The sequence below is a fragment of the Canis lupus genome, chromosome 11 (assembly GCF_003254725.2).
Source record: "Canis lupus dingo isolate Sandy chromosome 11, ASM325472v2, whole genome shotgun sequence".
Classification (NCBI taxonomy): domain Eukaryota; kingdom Metazoa; phylum Chordata; class Mammalia; order Carnivora; family Canidae; genus Canis; species Canis lupus.
In genome coordinates this window covers 45,892,709-45,913,171 of record NC_064253.1, presented here as the reverse complement: position 1 = coordinate 45,913,171, position 20,463 = coordinate 45,892,709, and the positions used below count along the sequence as shown (strand labels likewise).

The window sequence follows — 20,463 nt, the reverse complement described above, 5'->3', positions numbered from 1 at the left end:
TTTCTTAAACATTAAGATTTTCAGGTTCCTCATTTTTCCCCCACGGCACTCCATTCTTATGTATAATCCTAGTTGTATCTTTCATTTTTAGAAAGTGGCCTATAGTCCAGATTTTAAAAAGCCTTGCTCTACTACAAGGCTGTTTTCAGTTTTGGAAAATATGTTTAGATTAGCATAAAGCTAGAAGTTCTCAGAAAGTTTACAAACACACTAATCTTTCACTTATCCAGAAGTTATTTATTTGTAACATTGACCACCAAGAACATGGCTAAGATTGTAAAAGGATCCTGAGATTTAAGGAAAATAGGTACCACGACTCATGTGGGTATTTTCACACAATATATTTTCTCTTATATTAAGCATAAATCTAACTGGTTCTATCATCTGGTTTTCCAGACCACAAAGAATTAGAAAGGCAGAGTCTGTGTATTATTTATTTTTTATATGAACAATCATCTGATTTATAAAAATATGCAACATTTAAAATGATACAAAATAACAATTTCAAAACAACCTCAAAAATGAATATGTTTAACCATACTCAGTTCATAACAGAGCAAATGGGTAAGAAGAATAATTCACACTATAGGATATTGCTAATATCCACTGGCAACAGAAAAAGTTGGTAAAAGAAGGCAGAGAAACTCCTTTAAGAATTAGAACCGAGGGTTTCCATAATCATCTGGCATCCGCTCAATGCTGTACCTATTGTTAGAAATGTACATGTCGGGAACTCCAGGAATCTTCTGGATCTTTCCTTTAAGGTCCCAGTCAACTGTGGCCACAATATAACACTTGTGCTGAGTTACTCTCTGTACTAAGCCTTCATCTGCATAGGTTCTTTTGTGTGTGCATGGTAATCTTTCTAATCTTGGATCCTTGGTAATCCTTAGAGCCACTCGATACTTTTGCCCCAGTTTCTCAATTTCAGCCATTACACATTCAGTTATACAAGCATACACTTGGCATACAGACAGACCATCATTGACTGTACTAAGTCAAGTTTGGCTTTAATGGAAAAGTTGATAAAGTTGATATCAACCACGATGTGGTAAGGTGCGCCCAGCTATGTATTATATTGGAAGAATAAGCAGGAAGGATGTTGGGGGACTTCTCTCTTTCCTTGAGTGTGCTGGGATCTTTCTTTTCTTTCTTTCTATGTTTTAATCTATTCTCTCCATGGTTGCATACTTTCTTGCTTTCTTTTGCTTCCCTATGTTCGTGCCACACTCTTGTTTCTTCAAGACAGAGTCTGTTTAAAGTAAATGTACTGGCAGTGTCAAAAAGGACAGTTGACAGAACAGCGATGGAGACACTCAAATGTACAGATCAGAAAATTTACAAAAATGAAATTACTGTTATATTGAAGTAAATCCCTTAGATGCCAAAAAATAAGTATATGTCTAGTTTATTGTGTTTAATAAAAATATGAATATGTGATATCCTTTTTAAAAATAAATTGATGCAAGTCAGCTGCTGATTTTTTCTGAATGTGTTGTTCCATGTTTACAAGTTGTCATGTGCAACTTAAGCAAATATTTTCTTTGAAAGTAAATAGGTAAACATACTGTCTTCACTTCAAATTGCAAAGGACATACGATTATATTATAATAGTATAGAAATTTTAAGTCCTCCATATATTTCTACTCTTTTAAGAATACCAGATGATCATGTATTCATTTGATAAACACGGTATTTTCTGAGAATCTTCTATGGACCAGGAACATTGATTCTAAGAATACAACTGTGAAAAAGATATTAGCTGCACGTGGAGGAGCAAAAGTCTATATTTGACCCTCGGTCCACACGTTTCATACTGAATGTCTCTTTACCCACTCACAAACATTCAATGACGTAACACAAATGGAATTTTGTGGCACTTAGGAGAGGCTTATTCAGTCTTCACTGATATTGATTCAATTCACAGTTCCATTTATTCTTCTCCACAACCCAATGAGGTGAGGATTACTACCATCCTTATAGACCATCCACAGGTTACTAAATATCTTGAACTCAGATTCATCACCTATAAACTAGGTATATAAATATCTAGTTTACGGGATTATTGTGAAGACTCAAGAAAAACAATTACATGTGAAATATACACTATTTGCTTTGAGTGTGCTCCATCCTAATCTTTCATTTTTTATTTTATTTATTTTAATTCCAGTGCAGTTAACATAGAGTGCTATATTAGTTTCAGGTGTACAATACAGTGGTTCAACAATTCCATATATTACTCACTGCTGATCAAGATAAGTGTATTCTTAATCCCCTTCACCTATTTCACCCATCCCCCTATCCACCTCTCCTCTGGTAGGCCTCTGTTCTCTGTACATTAGAGTCTGTTTTTTTGGTTTGTCTCTCACTTTTTCCTTTGTTCATTTGTTTTGTTTCTTAAATTGTACATATGAGTGAAATTATATGGTATTTGTCTTTTTCTGACTCGATTATTTTCCTTACCATTACACTCTCTATACTCATCCATGTTGTTGCAAATGGCAAGATTTCATTATTTTTTATGGATGTACCATCTCTTCTTCATTTATTTGTCTATTGATAGGAAGTTAGACTGCTTTTACACTTTGAATCTTGTAAATGATGCTGCAATAAACATATAAAGGTACATATATCCTTTCAAATTAGAAGTGAGATTACTAGGTCGTAAGGTTGTACTTTTAATTTTTTGAAAACCCTCTGTACTGTCTTCCACAGTACTTACACCAGTTTGCATTCCCATGAATAGTGCACAAGGGTTCCTTTTCCTCCACACCCTTGCCAACATTTGTTGTTTCTTGAGTTTTTTATTTTAGCCATTCTGACAGGTGTGAGATGATATGTCATTGTAGTTTTGATTTGCATTTCCCTGATAATGAGTGATGTTGAGCCTGTTTTCATGTATCTGTTGATCATCTGTATATCTTCTTTGGAGAAATGTCTGTTCATGTCTTCTGCCCATTTTTGATTGGATTACTTGTTTCTGGGGTGTTGAATTGTGTCAGTTTTATAGATAGATAGATAGATAGATAGATAGATAGATAGATATTTTTGGGGTACTAACCCTTTATGTGATATGCCATTTGTAATTATCTTCTCCTATTCAGTAAGCTGTCTTTTAGTTATGTTGGTTGTTTGCTTTGCTGTGCAGAAGCTTTTTATTTTGATGAAGTCCCAGTAGTTAATTTTTGCTTTTGTTTGCCTTGCCTCAGGAAATATTACTAGAAAAATATTGCTACAGCTGATGTCAGAAAAATTACTGCCTGTGTTCTCTTCTAGGATTTTGAAGATTTCAGGTCTCACAGTTAGATGCTTAATCCATTTTTTGTTGTTGTTTTGTTAGGATGAGCATTTTATTTTATGTTTTATTTATTTTTAAGTGTGTATTTAAATTCCAGTTAGTTAACATACAGTATAATATCATTTTCAGGTTTACATTGTGTTTAGTGTAAGAAAGTGGTCCAGTTTCATTATTTTACATGTAATTGTCCAGTTTTCCCAGCACCATATATTGAAGAGACTCACTTTTTCCCATTGGATATTCTTGCCTCCTTTGTCAAAGATAAATTGACCATATAATTATGGGTGTATTTCTGGATTTTCTGTTCTTTTCTGTTGATCTATAGGTCTATTTTTGTGCCAGTACCATACTGTTTTGATTACTATAGTTTTGTAGTATAACTTAAAGTCTGAAATTGTGATACCTCCAGCTTTGCTTTTATTTTTCAAGATTGCTTTACTATTTGGGGTCTTTTGTGGTTCCATGCAAATTTTAGGATTGTTTGTTTTAGCTCTGTGAGAAATGCTGGTGGTATTTTGATAGGGATTGCCTTAAATGTGTAGTTTCCTTTGGCAGTATAAACAATATAGCAATATTTTTTTTTCTTCCAATCCATGAGCATGGATTTTCTGTCTTCTATTTCTTTCTTCAATGTTTTATAGTTTTCAGAGTACAGATCTTTCACCTCTTTGGTTAAGTTTATTCCTAGGTATTTTATTAATTTTGGTGCAACTGTGAGTGGGATTGATTCCTTAATTTCTCTTTCTGCTGCTTCTTTACTAGTGTATAGAAATGAAATGAATTTCTGTACATTGACTTTGTATGCCGTGACTTTACTGAATTCATTTATCAGTTCTAGTGACTTTGATGGAGTCTTTTGGGTTTTCTATATAAATTGTCATGTCATCTAGAAATAGTGAAAATTTTACAGATTCCTTACCAGTTTGAATGCCTTTCATATCTTTTTGTTGTCTGATTGCTGTGCCTAGTGTTGGAATAGAACATACATTTACTGGTGCCAAGATTTTATTTTTTGGATAATTATTAAATAAATCACTGTTGTTGCATTGGAATTCTGTATTACAGAATCATATTTCACATTTGGGCTCTATATCTTGTTAACAGCTTACCCCTATTTCCAAAACCCCCTAAAACTAGGTAATTTAGACTCTTCATTGCTGCTTTTGACTTGTTATTTTCTTTAATTTTCACAGTATCTAATTTTGGGGCATTGTTCAAGATGGATGATGTGGTTAGAATGTGTAGCTAAAGATGACCTTCAAGAGCAGGTAGTTGATCTAAATATTTTCAAGAGTAGGATGTGGGAAAATGTGAGGGTGTGTCTATGAAGAGTTAGGTAAACCTGACAGTGGTCATTAAACAGGAACCAGGAGCAAGAGATCCCAGAGAGAAAGTTACAAGGAAGCACTTACTGGAAAACTACTGGAGTAATTACTGGAGAGGAAAACTTAGGTCCCAAGAGGATCAGTGTGATGAGAATTTTAGATCCAAAGCCTCTTGAATTCTTGGCAATATCTCTAGATATGAAAAAAAGACATATTAACAGTGATTCAGTTAATATAACTGAAATGAAGGCATTCTTCATGGTGAGTAAAATAATAGTTTGCCATGAGACAAATAACAAGGTTGAAATGAAAACAATAGGAAATTTAGTTAATCAGTAGGTGGTTTTTGATTTCTGAACACGTGTCTTACACTATATTAGACATGAGGAAGTATAAAAATGTAGTAGAGCATTGATTTAGCTTTCAAGAAATTTGTAATACAGTTGGAGAAGTATCATTCTTCATTCTAGAGAAATAAAATATATATAAAAAAACTTCAAAGAAGTATTTGTGACAAATTGTTTGTTTGCTTCTGAGACATATGACATCTGGTACATTATGTGAACTAAAGCCAAAAGAACAATTTGTTGTTCATCTCTTAAAAGTAATACTGCCAGTTCATAAATTCACATCAAGTCAATTTTCCCAGTAGTTCTCTCCTTACATGCTATAAACCTGAGCAGCATTGAGAGAAATTGATAATTATAGGCTCCTTTGTAATTTGCCTTGTAAAATCTTCTCATTAAGATTCACTTTGTGGTACCCTGCCTGGATTGCTAATTCTTTTCAATGTGATTTCTTTGGCTGAGTTGTGTTGTTAATCAAAATGTATACCTCCAAGCAACTATTTCTATGAGGGGCAAAGAAATAGTGATGATACAAGAGAAAAGGAAGCCATTAATGTGAAATCTGTATATAACGTTGCTCCTCTTTTCCCTGGTGGGAAACATAGTTTTAGATTTCTGGAAATAGTATTTACATAAAAACTTTCTTTGTGGCTAGGTGACAATATTGTTATGACAAGATTATGACATAAGATTTAGTTTCATTAATATATCTTAAGACTTCACTGTTTGCTTTTCCAGCATTTCAGTCCTCTGTGAATAGCCTTTTAAAACTTTTTAAAAACTATACAATGAGATGTGTAACTGGTCCTGGGTAAGAGTAAAGGTTCTGTTCTCATGGAAGGAGAATGTCATACACAGAGACCTTGAGCACTTTTTTTTTTTTAAGATTTATTTATTTATGATTGACATAGAGAGAGAGAGAGAGAGAGAGAGAGGCAGAGACACGGGAGGAGGGAGAAGCAGGCTCCACGCTGGGAGCCCAATGCAGGACTTGATCCCGGGACTCCAGGATGGCTCCCTGGGCCAAAGGCAGGCGCCAAACCGCTGAACCACCCAGGAATCCCTTTGAGCACTTTTTAAAAACCATTTTGACAGTTCAAGGTTTCTTTTATCTCCATAGCTTTATACATTTTCATGATACTTGACTGTTTTCTTCTAGAATTAGCTCTGTGAAAGATCATGTTCACTTATGATTGAAGTAGCTATTTAATATTACTTCAGCAATTTCAGGAAAGTGCTCTCTCCTCACAGATTGTAGAAAATGTTTCTTGCTTCCATGGTTCTGGACACTTCCAAACTAAGGAGACGCTGAGGAAAAGACAACATTTAGAAAAGAAAGAGTTAACCCACTTTTCTATCTACCCATCCATTTTCCTCTTAGGTTCTTGATTTTGGACTGCACCCTGTACTCATGCATTGATTTTGATTGTGTGCTTTTTTTTTTTTTTATCATTTAACAACAAATCTGGTGTTTTTTGTTTCATTTTTTATGAGTATTAACTTTCCTGTGAGCACATTAAGGAAGGGTAGATTTGTAATCTTTGTCATCATGCAAGCATTTAGGTAAAAAATCATACTAAGGTTCCGATTATTTTGTAAATTAAAATTTTCTTATCAAATATATTGGATTTCTTTTAAAAGTGTGTTCCCCACATGTATATATAGTGTTTATCAGTCAGGACAAAGAACTATTTTAATAGTCTATTATGGAACATCAGACATGCAATCCTTGTATTCTAGAAAAATTGTGAACTCAGGATCACTTCAAATGTTAATGTTTTTTGTCCACTCACCAATGCCTCTCACCATGAGTCTCCTGTATAACTCATATTCTCTCAGTGTAGCAAGCATGATGATTTTCTATATGCCAAACAGAAGGGAAATTTAATTTTAAACTTCAGGAAATAGAAAAGCAATAGAGAAAGTTAGTGAAGGGTTTTTAAAATATACTAGAAACACCAAAGATAAAAACAAAATGATTTTGGTAATCCTTGGTGCTTGTTCTTAATACTAATGGCTGCATTCTGAAATTCTCCTAAGGAGCATGAGAGGTGTCGAAAATGTTTCACATTGTGTTCTAGCAGATGGTTAAGTAGTGTTTTTTTCCTCCAACTCATTCATCTAAAGCTCTTTCATCTGTATTAAAATTGTCCCAAAGGAAGAAATAAGTTTCAGAAATGTTTGTGATCCTTTATTTTTTTGGGGGGAAATCCATTTTCTATGATTTCTGTCAAGTGCAAAAACCTATTTAAAGGAATTAACTGTGATAATTCACTGCTTTGAACTGATTTCTTTTGTGGTATTGCTTCCCACACTTTCATTTTATTTCATTCAATTTGAGTGTCTTTATCTTGAGGTTTTATGATCAAAAAACTATACAAAGTATATATATTATGTGTGTATTCTAAATACCAAAAATCTACTTAAAATGTAACCTTTGAGCGCCTACCTTTATTACAGACTTCCCCGTCTCTACTCCACCCTCTGATGGACACAAATTCCATCTCTTGCCTGCTCATTGATCATTTAAATACATTATACAGCAGGGTTTATATCAACCCTTGTCAAAATTCTGTTTGAGTTCACTGTTTAAATATGATGTGTGTTGGAGGCTGGTGAGTAACATGTGCTGCTTAAAATTAAGTACAAGTGTTGAAAAACAATTTTAACAACGTATCACAAGAGAAAACTAACAAATATAAGGAAAGGAAAATTAACTTGTGTTTTTTTGTACTGAAATTTGTTATTTGTGAATCTAAGAATATGAAAGTTAATAATGTAAGATAATAAGACTAATGTCTTAACCAGAAATTAGATCCTTCCATGTGTGCTTTAAAACAAACAAAAAAAAGATTTTATTTATTTATTCATGAGAGACACACAGAGAGAGAAGCAGAGACATAAGCAGACTCCACACAGGGAGCCCAATGTGGGACTTGATCCCAGGACCCCAGGATGATGCCCTGAGCCACAGGCAGATGCTCAACCGCTGAGCCACCCAGGTGTCCAACCTGTGGGCTTTTCAAGTAACCTCTTGAAGAGTGTTTTCTCTACTTCTGGTGGCACTTATTATTCCATACTGATTTTGATATGTTTTATAAGAGCCTATTTCCAAGCCCTTCTTCCATGTTAATCTTTATAGTCCTCTAACTTCACCAATCCAACCATGAATGCAGATAGACTGCAGGACAGCTGTAGCCAAAATCAAAGGCATGTATCAATATTCAATATCTACATGATTCGAAAGAGCCATATAAGGGATTTTTTTGATGGCACTAATATGAAACAACTGTAATGTCACTGGCACTCAGTACAGAATTAAGATACTGTTTAAATAACATGCCATAGGCTCTGAAGGTGGTTGCCAGAGTAGTTCCAAAAGTATCTTGAGCAGTAAGAGCATCAATGAAATAAAGGGCTCAACACACATTTGGGTGAATGTGTTTCAGTGTCAGCAAGAATATGGTAAGATTTTCTAGAAATATAAATTGGACCATTTTACACCTCTTAAATTTTTTTTTCAGATTCCCTGTAATCTATGTAGTGATCTTAAACTTTGTAAAGTAAGTATCTCTAAAAACAAAGAAGAGCAAACATGAAATTTCTTTGTCTTGAAATTAAAAAATGTATCTGAATGATTTACTTACTTCACAATTTAAGACACTGTTTTAGAATTTTACTATCAAGCAGAACAGATAGACCAAAAAAATTGCATATTTCCCCTGTATATTTTAATATTGCACTAATAGTACCTTCAGCATTCATCCATTCATCCATTCTGTTCATCCAAAAAAATATCAATTGAATACTTGCTCTTCAATATAGAGTATTAAATGATGAAATTGTATATGCCTCACTATATTTTATCTCTTTATATGACTATCTTAATAAATTTAATTTTTTGAGAGCAAGGACTCTTTATATTCACTCTCATATTCTAATGACTAGCATAATGCTCAGAACATAGAAGATGCTGAGAAAATATTCAATAAGTAAAAATGTTTGTTAATAATTATTTATAAAAGCTTATGGTACATTATACATTACCCTTTGAGTTCTTAGTCCAGTATCATCCCCCTCAAATCTGCCATGTGTTTTTTTGAGTCATTGATCTTAAATGCAAATCCAAAGCTCTGCTCAGTTTGATATATTTGGCTTATATCTGGCCTTTCCAAGTTTTGCACCAGAAAGTCCAAAAGTGTACATTGTAAGAAAGACATGTAAGACCTTTGATTGTCTTATGGCTGTTCTCACAGTTTAAATTTCTACAACTCTCATCCACTCCATTACATTCCATTTTGTTTCACAACTATTTACGCGTGATTTTTTTATTTAGCCTAGACTTTCCTTCTCTCTCAGATGTAGCAAATTCCTGCTCATTATTAAAGACCCAGATCAATCATTTCCATGTCTATGAAAGCTTCCTTGATCCCCAGATGTAACTCCTCCTTTTTGTGTGCACTTTGCCTAATTTATACTTCTATTGATATACTCCCCAAATCACGTTCCAAAGAATTTAGTTCTATAGGATACTAACAAGCATTACTGCAGGGAGAAAAAGAAGTAGGGAATATCCTCAGCTCCAAAAAATTTTAGGAGTTGTGTGTTAAGTAAAATTAAACAGATGTTTTTATTCCAGGAGTAGTCAGAACCTTTATATTCTCATATTCACTGTGAGTTTTTAAGAATAGGCCATATATTATACAGATTCCCATGTAGATTTCCCATGTAGATTTCCCACGTAGATTTCTCTATGGAATGCATCTTTCACACAATAATGAATATCCCACGAAACTCAAGTATTCTACTAATTGTAGTTTATGAAAACTCTATTATTTTGCTTATTATTATTTCCTCAGAGACTGTAGGCTCCCTAAGGTCAGGGTCTCTGTGCTATGTATCATTTCTTACTCTTTACTTAGTAGAATGGGATGATTTTTTTAAATATAGATTTAGTTTACAAATGAAATATTATAAGTCACATGTCATCATGAGGATAAGAAAAATGTAATTTATCCATCTGTCTTATTTGTTTTGATCTTGTTTGAAGTGGTAAGTATGAACATTGGATGAATTAATAAGTGAAACATGTAAATGATGATGAAAATTAATTTTTTTCCTCCACATTGTCCTTTTGGGAGTTAAAGTTTTTCATCTGCTAAATTTCACCATTACACTATATTTTTAATACTTAGAATACTTTAAAGGTAATACATACTAGAATTATGTTTTGTTAAATAAAGTATTTAATGTTGGTAATTAATGTTTTCATCATTTTAGATATTATCTGTTGGAATTTTATAGAAAAGGGTCAAATTATATAAACCACATTTAAACCTGTATTTTATTTTTTTATTTTTTTATAATAAATTTATTTTTTATTAGTGTTCAATTTACCAACATACAGAATAACGCCCAGTGCTCATCCCGTCAAGTGCCCCCCTCAGTGCCCATCCCCCATTCACTCCCACCCCCCGCCCTCCTCCCCTTCCACTACCCCTAGTTCGTTTCCCAGAGTTAGGAGTCTTTATGTTCTGTCTCCCTTTCTGATATTTCCCACACATTTCTTCTCCCTTCCCTTATATTCCCTTTCACTATTATTTATATTAGTGAAGTAAGTCAATCAGAGAAAGACAAACATTGTATGTTCTCATTCATTTGGGGAATATAAACCTATATTTTAAATATTTATTTGTTTGTTTAAAAAAATTGTTTTTGATTACAGAGGGAGAGGCAGAGAGAGGGAGAGAGATTCTTAAACAAGCTCCACACTCAGCACAGAGCCCTGATGCAGGGCTCAATCCCATGATCCTGAGATCATGACCTGAGCTGAAGTCAAGAATCAGATGCTTAAACTACTGAGCCAGCCAGGAATCCCCAAATCTATATTTTAAAAGGCACGAATATCTCTGAATTTGCACTCTAACAGAAATCTCTTTACAGTATGCGATTTAACGGTAAATATTCTTACAGATGAATAGTAAAATGCTACTAAAGTGCAAACATAGGTACATAGATTTTTATTTTGTTTTCTTCCATTCTGAGTCTACATAGCCAATGATTTGTTCCTTTTTTTTTTTTTTTTTTTTTTAATGATTTGTTCTCATATGTATTTTAATGAGCAACTGGTTGGAAACATACATTGCTTCTCATTGTGTACCTAATTCGTAGCAATGTAAAAGATTTTAGTAAAACAAAACAAAACAAAACCCCTGCTTTTTTTGTGAATATTAATTGATTTGAGGGAATTTTTCTGGTTGTCTTATTTAATTCACCAATTTGATGAAAGAAATAAAATTTTGACCAAATTTTTTGCATATACCTTCTATCTCACTTTTTAAACATCATTTTCCCAGTATTACACCATAGCTTGCAAGGACAGATAAGCATTCTGTTATAATTTCTTTTCTATTTTTTCCCTCTGAAATATGATTATTTTCTTGGCTGTTACTTTTTGAGAAAACAATTTTGAGAGAAATCTTAGTAAGAAACAGTACTGTTAAACAGTGATGAAACAGTTTCATCACTGAAACTCCATTCCCTATTTGGATAGAGTTCTTATGAAACATAGAGGAACATTCAAGACTCATAATAAATGATAAATCCTTATTGGTTAGGTACATGGATCTATATTTTTGTTGAGTGATTTGACACAAATTCTACACTTCCATTCAAAAATTTCATCTCTTTTCACATTGAAGTCACAATTGTTGTCTCTTAAACCACTCTACAGATGCCCTATTCAACACATGAAAATATCATAAGACTTTTCTTTTCAAAACAAAGGAGAGGACTCAGGCCTATTCAAACTATTCACCTCAATTAAGTGATAAAATCAATGAGGATAATGGGCCATTTAAGTGAAAGTATTATTCATTTTTTATATGACTTGACTACAATTTTATAATGAAGAACAGTATCAAATAAAAGCATCCAGATATCTTCCAAGAGGTGATATACACATTTAAACGTTCATGAAAATGTAAGTTATATTTTTCATAATGGCAATTCAACTGCCAGTCAAGAACACTGTGCTCTATCCACATGATATATGGATTATTGTAACATAAAAATAATGTTTTTGGAAGAAGACAGATATGGCCAGCAAGTACATGAAGAAGCATTCAACATCACTAATCATAACAAATTAAAAAACTACAAAGATATCTCATCCTGCACCTGTTAGAGGCTACTATCGAAAGACCAGAGATAACAAGTGCTGGCGAGAATGTGGAGAAAAGGTAACACTTATTTACTGTTGGTAGGAATATAAATTGGTACAGCCATTATGCAAAAACAGTGTGGAGGTTCTTCTAGAGGTTGAAAATAGAACTACCGTATGATCCAGCAATCCTACTTCTGGATATATATCTGAAGGAAATGAAATCACTATCTTATACCTCCATGTTCACTGAAGCACTATTTACAATAGCTAAGACGTGTAAAAACCCTAAGTGTCCATCAACAGATGAATGGATAAGAAAATGTGGTATGTTTACATACATACTGAAATATTCTTCAGCCCTACACAAGAATGAAATCCTGCCATCTGTGACATCATAGATGAATCTTCAAGCATATGCTAAGTGAAATAAGTCAGAGAGAGAGCAAGCAAGAGAGAGCGAGTGATGAATACTATATAATCTCACTTATATGTGAAATTTAAAAAAAAAAATCAGCTTCATAGAAACAAAGAGTAGATTAATAGTTGCCAGAGGCTGGGGGTGGGTGAAATGAGATGTTGGTAAAAGGGGACAAACTTTCAGTTACAAGTTGAATATTTCCTGGGCATCTGATATACAGCTTGATGACTATCATTACCCATACAGTATTGTATACTTGAAAGTTTGCTAAGAGGAGATCTTAAATTTTCTCACCACACTTTAAAAAAGAGCACTTCTTTCAGGTGCTAGATGTGTCAACTAACCTTGTCATGATAATCATTTCACAATATATACATGTGTCAAATTACCATGTCATACATCTTAAGCTTACACAGGGTTATATGTCAGTTATATCTAAAAAAAAAAAAAAAAAAGCTGGGAAAAATAACATGCTGGAGTTAGATTAATTTTAAAAGGACACTAGATAGAAAAACATTCAACTTGCATATGAATGTTCAGGCTTCAATGTTTAAACTATTTTTATTTGGGCATTTTCTGAATCTCAAAATTAAAAAGGAACAAAGAGGCTCTAATCCAAACTGACTTCCAAATTATTGATACCATTCTAAATGTTTAAGAATGAGAATAATGGCTTCCCCCAAACCTACTCAAAATATTTTTACCCATCTGAATAGTATCTACTTTCTTTAGCTTTCTTTAAATTAATTATGATTCATCAAAGAGGCAACTTCTTATAAACCATTAATACTCAAACTTAAGTGAACTTAAAATTTACCCGAAAAGCTTGTTAGAATGCAAATTCATAGGACACATGCCAAAAATATGATCAATAGGTCTTGGTTTTAACTTAGCAATCTGATTTTAAGGAACATCTAGATGAATCTTGTGGATGCTTTACAGATCCCATTTCAGGACATAATGATTGACAGTCCAAGGAACAATGTCCAAAAAGTATAACAAACAGTTCAAGTGAATTTTAGACCATCCTGCAAACAGGAAATTTTAATCTACAAGATAGATATAACAGGAAGGGAGTACAGATGATAGTGTAATTCATGAGTAATGTAGAGTGGTGGTCACTATGTATCTAAAGATCCAAGAAGAGTCCCACCCTCCCTCCTTCAACAAAAGGACCAGAGGGTAAGAAAAAGAGATTCAACTACAGCCAGCTTTCTAAGTGAGGCAGAAACTATTGGATAGTTCAGCCTGCTTTGTAAGTTAATTTTAGGTCCCTTTGGATGGTGTAACTAAGATTACTTCTCTACAATGAGTATCAGAACTGAGATTTCTCTCAATTAAATATATTGCTCTTCAATAAGTAGCAAGGCTTTGACTAGATAGATAGATAGATAGATAGATAGATAGATGATAGATAATAGGTAGATAGTTATGTGATTGCCATAGTCCATAAAATATGTTCTATCTTGACATACCACCTATGGCCCTATACTCTTAGTGGTATTTCTTTTCTCTGTTCCTTTGCTACTACTTTCCTTGATTTGTCCTACATTTCAGTCAAACTGGATAATTCACTTTTCCCAAACTCATCCTAATTATTATTGTGGGCATTCTTCTCTGACACTCTTTCTTCTATCTGATGTCCTATTTCCACATGTCCTATTCTACCAATCTTTCAGGACCCAACTTAAATGCCACCTCCACCTGGAAGTCATTTGTTCTTTATGATCAGAGGGAATTCTTTTCAATTTCCACAGCACTTTTATCTTTACTTTCTTTTCTGATCTTTTCCATGTTCTCATTTCTATTATGGTATCTGCATTTGGAGCCTCTCCTTTTTGAAACTGTAAGTTCTTTGGAATCAAGGACTGTGTGTGTGTGTGTGTGTGTGTGTGTGTGTGTGTATGTGTTTTCCTCTTGAAATTTCCTTTAGCACATAGGTCTATACATATGATAAATTTGCAAAAACATTTTTTAACGGTTGCCTTCTTCTTCCTCGCTCAAAAAGGAGGGAGAAGGGGGAGAGACATGAAAATGTGAGACTTGAAATTTCATAAGCAAATGCTTTCTATTTCTTTACATGTCCATGTGTCTATTAATAAAATCTAGAATTGCATTATAGTAGTTTTTAAATGATTTTTGTGGCTGTTGTTGCCTAATTTTTACTACCAGTCACGTCATTGACCATTCAAAACTGTGGGATTTTTAAAAATATTACCTTCTGTATTTACCCAGGCAAGTCTTCCCTTTTTTGTGTTTGTACAATTTTCAAACCCATATAGCATTTTAATGATATTTTTAATGTTGTCCTTTATTCTAACCTTTACAGATATTTTTGGATCTTGACCAACTCTGCTACTAAATAGGCTAGCTGTCTCCCTTATGCTCTCATTTTCAGCTCTAATATGCACATTGGAGAAACCTAACTTTTCTGTTTTTAAGCGATTCATTGATGAAAATGAACAGGACAGGAAAAGAGAACTCTCTTCTAATTTGCCTCAGTTGAAATCAGCATATTTTGAATCCTCCAATATGACCACAATCCTCTATCTTATCCACAAAGATGTCATGAGAGACATTTCTCATTACTGTCTTAATGTAATCAACATCTTTTTTTTCTTTTTTCTTTTTTTCTAATATGTTTGATTAATCACAATAAAAAGAGGTGAGTTCCTACATTAACTGAGTAACTTAAACCTCTGTGGTATAAACCAATGAACAATTTTGGGTAATTTACACAGTGGTCCAGTGTTAGCTATGCATCTATATTTTAATCAACCCTCACACAGGAGACCTTATTTATTTTTTTTAATAGTGAAAACATAATTTTCCTCTAATATGCTAGGTTTATAGCAAATAAGCAACTTGCTTCTAAAGTGATTATTTTGGTCTCTTTTATTGAGCTTTTCGTTAGTGTTACCTAAAAAAATAAGGAAATAATTAATTTACTAGGTTAATGTAAATTCTACCATGAGAAGAATTTACAGACATTTAAAATTATTTTTTTAAGATTTTATTTATTTATTTATTCATGATAGACACATACAGAGAGAGAGAGGCAGAGACAGAGGCAGAGGGAGAAGCAGACTCCATGCAGGGAGCCCGATGTGGGACTCAATCCCAGGACCTCAAGATCATGTCCTGAGCCAAAGGCAGATGCTCATCCACTGAGCCACCCGGGTGTCCTGACATTTAAAATTATAATTTTAAAAAATGGTATCAATTTAGAGTGCCTTCTATGTAAAAGGTACTGTGCTCAGTGCCTTAGGCATATCACATCAATTGTCATCACAGTCTTATAACATAAGCATTATTATTATTATCATCCCATTCCACAGAAGGAAACCTGAGATTCAGAGTCCCATTCATGTATTCAATGGTTGCTGATGAGCAATCTGTTATGTCTCTTGCACAAAGTCGGCCCTATTTATACAGTTTCTTGTTTACACAGTTTCATTGAATTCATGTTTTGAAGGGAGCTGGAATTTCCATCAACTCACTAGAGAAATACTAAAAAAGTAATTAGAGACCAAATCAGTTGGTTTCAATTATGAAAAGTGCTACAGAGAAACCCAGAAGGGGTATGAGATTATATAGCAGACAAATGTGATATAGTCTGGGGGAGCCAGGGAAGGTTTCTGAGTCCGGAAACATAGGAGTTAAGCAACCAAGGAAAGGGCGTCGGGGGAGGAGGGATCAAGAGAGTGTGGCAGGGGGAAGATTATTTGAGGCAGAGAGCAGCATCTACAAATGTTCAGATATGGGGAAGAAGTCTATGCTTTTCAGAAAATGAAGGGCAGCTTGTGTGATTGTTATGCAGAGTGAGAGGGAGCAAAGGAAGGAGACTGGAGCTTTCAGGGGCTTCCTGCAGGCCACCTGTTAATTTTAGATTTTAGACCAAAGGGAATGTGAAGACAAAAGGCTTACTTGCTTATTTGTATTTTGTTTGTTTGTTTTAATTAGGAGTGAGCTATAATCAGATTTGTTCTATAAAAGATTATTCTGACTGCTATTTAGGGAATGGACTAGAAAACAGCACAAAGAGATGAAGGAATACCATTTAGGAAGCTTTTGCAGGGGTGAAGGAGAAAGATAACAGTGCCTTGGAGCCAGTAATGGCAAAAAGGATAGAGACAACTGAATGATGTAAAGAGAAGTTTAGGAAATAGAACTGGCAAGATTTAATAATTGATTGAATGATGTGATGAGTAAAAAAGAAAAAGCCAAGGCATGTCCAGCTGAGTGGATGCTAATTAAATAGTTGCCTAAGGACAAATAGCTAATAAGTATTAGGGATTTGGACCTTATTCAAAATTTGTGCTATTAACATTGTCATCTTCTGCAGCCCAGCTTACCGTGGTCAAGAGTCCAATATTTGAAATTTTACAGTATGACTTCAGCAATATAAATCCTATAATATAAATGCTTGGACATATGTGATGACATCCTGGAGAGACACATGCAAAACGAAATGGAATATGGAGCAGGTTCAGGTTCTGTTATTCTAGATTTATTGTGATTCTTCAGAGTAGCTGCAAAATATGGAGTTCTTCCATTCATGTTTCATTCTATAAACTGCTGGTAGCAATAAGTGTAATGAGGTTATTCAAGGTAAGATGAAAAGTAACATTCCCTAGGATCCTTGGATAAAGAAAAACTATCTCCCAATCACAAAATCATACACTTTCTGTATAGTTTTATATTTTACTCTGTCTTATTGAATAATACTAAAATTTCTATATATTTCTCAAATACTGTATAACCATTTGTGCAAAGCAGAATTAATTACATCTGAGATCAGATAAACTGTCTCTTTTTTTAATGCAAATACCTTAATAATGTGAAGTAGTAAATCACAACCCATAATGTTCTTTTCCCTACTAGTTAAAAGTTGATCATGAAAAGGAAATATAGCAACAGAGTTTCATCTTTAAAAATGTTGCCACCAAGAGGTAACTTTGTCACTAGACAGAAATGGTGCATTTTTCCCCCCTTGCATCCTTGAATTTTTGTTTGAGATTTTCTTCCAGGGGACACCTGGGTGGCTCAGTGGTTGAGCATCAGCCTTTGGCTCAGGGCGTAATCCCGGGGTCCTGGGATTGAGTCCCACATCGGGCTCCCTACAGGGAGCCTGCTTCTCCCAATCCCTCTGACTGTTTCTCTCTCTATCTCTGTCTCTCATGAACAAATAAATAAAATCTTTAAAAAAAAAAAAAAAGATTTGCTTCCAAAATATGTAATTTCAAGTTTCTTCCACAGCTCTAAATACTATTCACGATAAAATGTATTAATTTTTTAAGATAGTTACACTTGGACACTGCACACTTTATTGAGATGAAACGATAGGAATAATAAAATGTGTAATTATTTTATTTTATTTTTTTTAAAGATCTTATTTATTTATTCATGAGAGACACACACAGAGAGAGGCAGAGACACAGGCAGAGACACAGCAGGCTCCATGCAGGAAGCCAATGTGGGACTCGATCCTGGGTCTCCAGGATCAGGCCCTGGGCTGAAGGTGGCGCTAAACCGCGAGCCACCTGGGCTGCCCATTTGTGATTATTTTAAAAGTTTCTAGCGCCCCACAGATTGTGACATAGTTTTGTCTCCTTCACAAGCCTACCTAGTTTTTCCTTTTCGAATAGAGCAAAGCTAATGATGCCAGATTACACCAGATCTGTGGAGGATGAACTAGGTCCATGGCTTTATTGCAATCCTCAGTGTGGTTGGGCAGTGGGGCACATTGGGAGAAACATGGCAGTTATCAAATGAAAAGTAATATGCTGTTTTGCAGAATAGAACAATTTTCATCCCTATTGATAAGGGGCTCAGAATTGAGTGAATTAAGAACTAATGATAGGTTCTGAAAGTAAAGGTTAAGAAGCAGCTCTTAAGAACATACGCTTTTGGGATACCTGGTGGCTCAGTTGGTTAAGCATCTAACTCTTGATTTCAGCTCAGGTCAGGTCATGAGATTGAGCCCTGCATTGGGCTCCATGCTCAGCCTGGAGTCTGCTAGAGATTTTCTCACTTCCTCTTTCTTCTGCCCCTCCCCCTCCTAGCAATAAATAAATAAATAAACAAACTAAACACTTTTATTGAGAACATCATTATGATGGAGTGGTTAAGAACACAGGCTCTGGACTCTGGCTTCTGGCACCATCACTTACCAGCTCTGTGTCCTTTGCCAAGTTAATTCAACTTAAATGAGGTAATCATAGGATTGTTGGGAGTTTTAAACAGCATGACCTATAGAGCTCTCAGGACAGTGCCTGATACATGGTAAGCACTAGAGAAATGTTAATTGTTTAATTATTATATTGTTATTCTCATGCACTTACCCAGCCATACCATTCAGTAATAAGGACAATGGTGAGCACTTGGTAAAAAGAGAAACAAGGTAATTGGTATAAGAACATATCTTCTTGTTCATATTTTGCCCATTGTCAATTTGACCTATTAACATTAGTTTTTCCTCTTCTGCTTGTGCACATACCATGGTCCATATAAAATTATCAGTGGGGTAGTCCTTCTTTTATTTTATAAAGATTTTATTTATTTATTTGAGAGAGAGAGAGAGAGAGAGTGCTGAGTGACAGGGCAAGAGCAGAGGAAGAAGGAGAAACAGACTTCCTGCTGAGGAAGGAGCCCACCATGGGGCTTGATCCCAAGACCCTGGGATCATGACCTGAGCCAAAGACAGATGCTTAACCAACTGAGCCACCCAGGCATTCTGGCAGTCCTTACTTTAAAACTTATCAGTACATCCATGTGGGGGTCTCATCTTTAGTCATCTTTAGAAATCCTCAATCTGTGAAAAAAAAAAAAACACAACTACATTGTTTAGGCTAACATATCAAGTATGTCAAGTGTATTGAAGTATATAATGAAGTTCTATCAAAGAAAGCAAATTTTTACCACAAGATTATTATTATTATTTTTTTAAATTTTACTTATTTTTTCATGAAAGAGGCAGAGACATAGGCAGAGGGAGAAGCAGGTTCCATGCAGGGAACCCAATGTGGGACTCGATCCCAGGATGCTAGAAACATATCCTGGGCAAAAGGCAGGTGCTAAAGCACTGAGCCACCCAGGTGTCCCAATGATTTTATTTATTCATGAGAAACACACAGAGAGAGAGGCAGAGACACAGGCAGAGGGAGAAGCAGGCTCCATGCAGGGAGCCCAGTTCCACCACAAGATTTATATGCCTTTCTAACCATGAGATTATGTTCTTAACTAATGAAAAACCAGGAATTATAATTAGAATATATGTAAATGACAGAAGAATGCGCATATCACTGATAGCACTCAAGAAATGTAGATGGGCCTAATTATTCAGTGGAGGACCCTGGCTCTCCTGAACACAATCTTTTGATTTCCTTTGCAAGGTGAGTCTATGTTTTAGAAAAGAAAAAATATGAATGCATCTAACTGAAACATTTGCTGCTTTGGCTCTAAAAATAGGAAACTAGTGAGGAAATAGAGAAAAGGGACCCCTGGTGCACTATCAGTGCATGAGGAATATAAATTGGTACATCCACTATGGAAACTGTATGGAAGGTCCTCAAAAAATTAAAACTAGAACTACCACATGATCCAGGAATCCCATTCCTGGGCATCTATCCAAAGGAATGAAAGGACTATCTCAAAGTGATATCTGGATCCCATGTTAATTGCAGCATTATCCACCACTGCCAAGGCATGGGAACAACCTATCTGTCCATCAACAGATGAATGGATAAAGAAAATGTGATATATATATATCTGTAATGGAATATTATTCAGCCATAAAAGGAGGAAATTCTGCCATTTGTGCAACATAGATGGGTCTTGAGAGCATTATGCTCAATAAAATAAGTCAGACAGAGAAATACAAGTACTATGTATGCTCACTTATATGTGGA

General features: G+C 34.6%; 1 protein-coding gene and 1 pseudogene across 11 annotated transcripts in view; one reads left to right on the top strand and one right to left on the bottom strand.

Annotated features, from left to right (window-relative positions):
• Positions 1 to 20,463, top strand: part of LINGO2 (leucine rich repeat and Ig domain containing 2) — a 1,134,307-nt gene that overhangs the window by 648,811 nt on the left and 465,033 nt on the right. The window lies entirely within an intron of this gene.
• LOC112649710 (rRNA-processing protein FCF1 homolog) lies at positions 657 to 19,055 on the bottom strand (annotated as a pseudogene).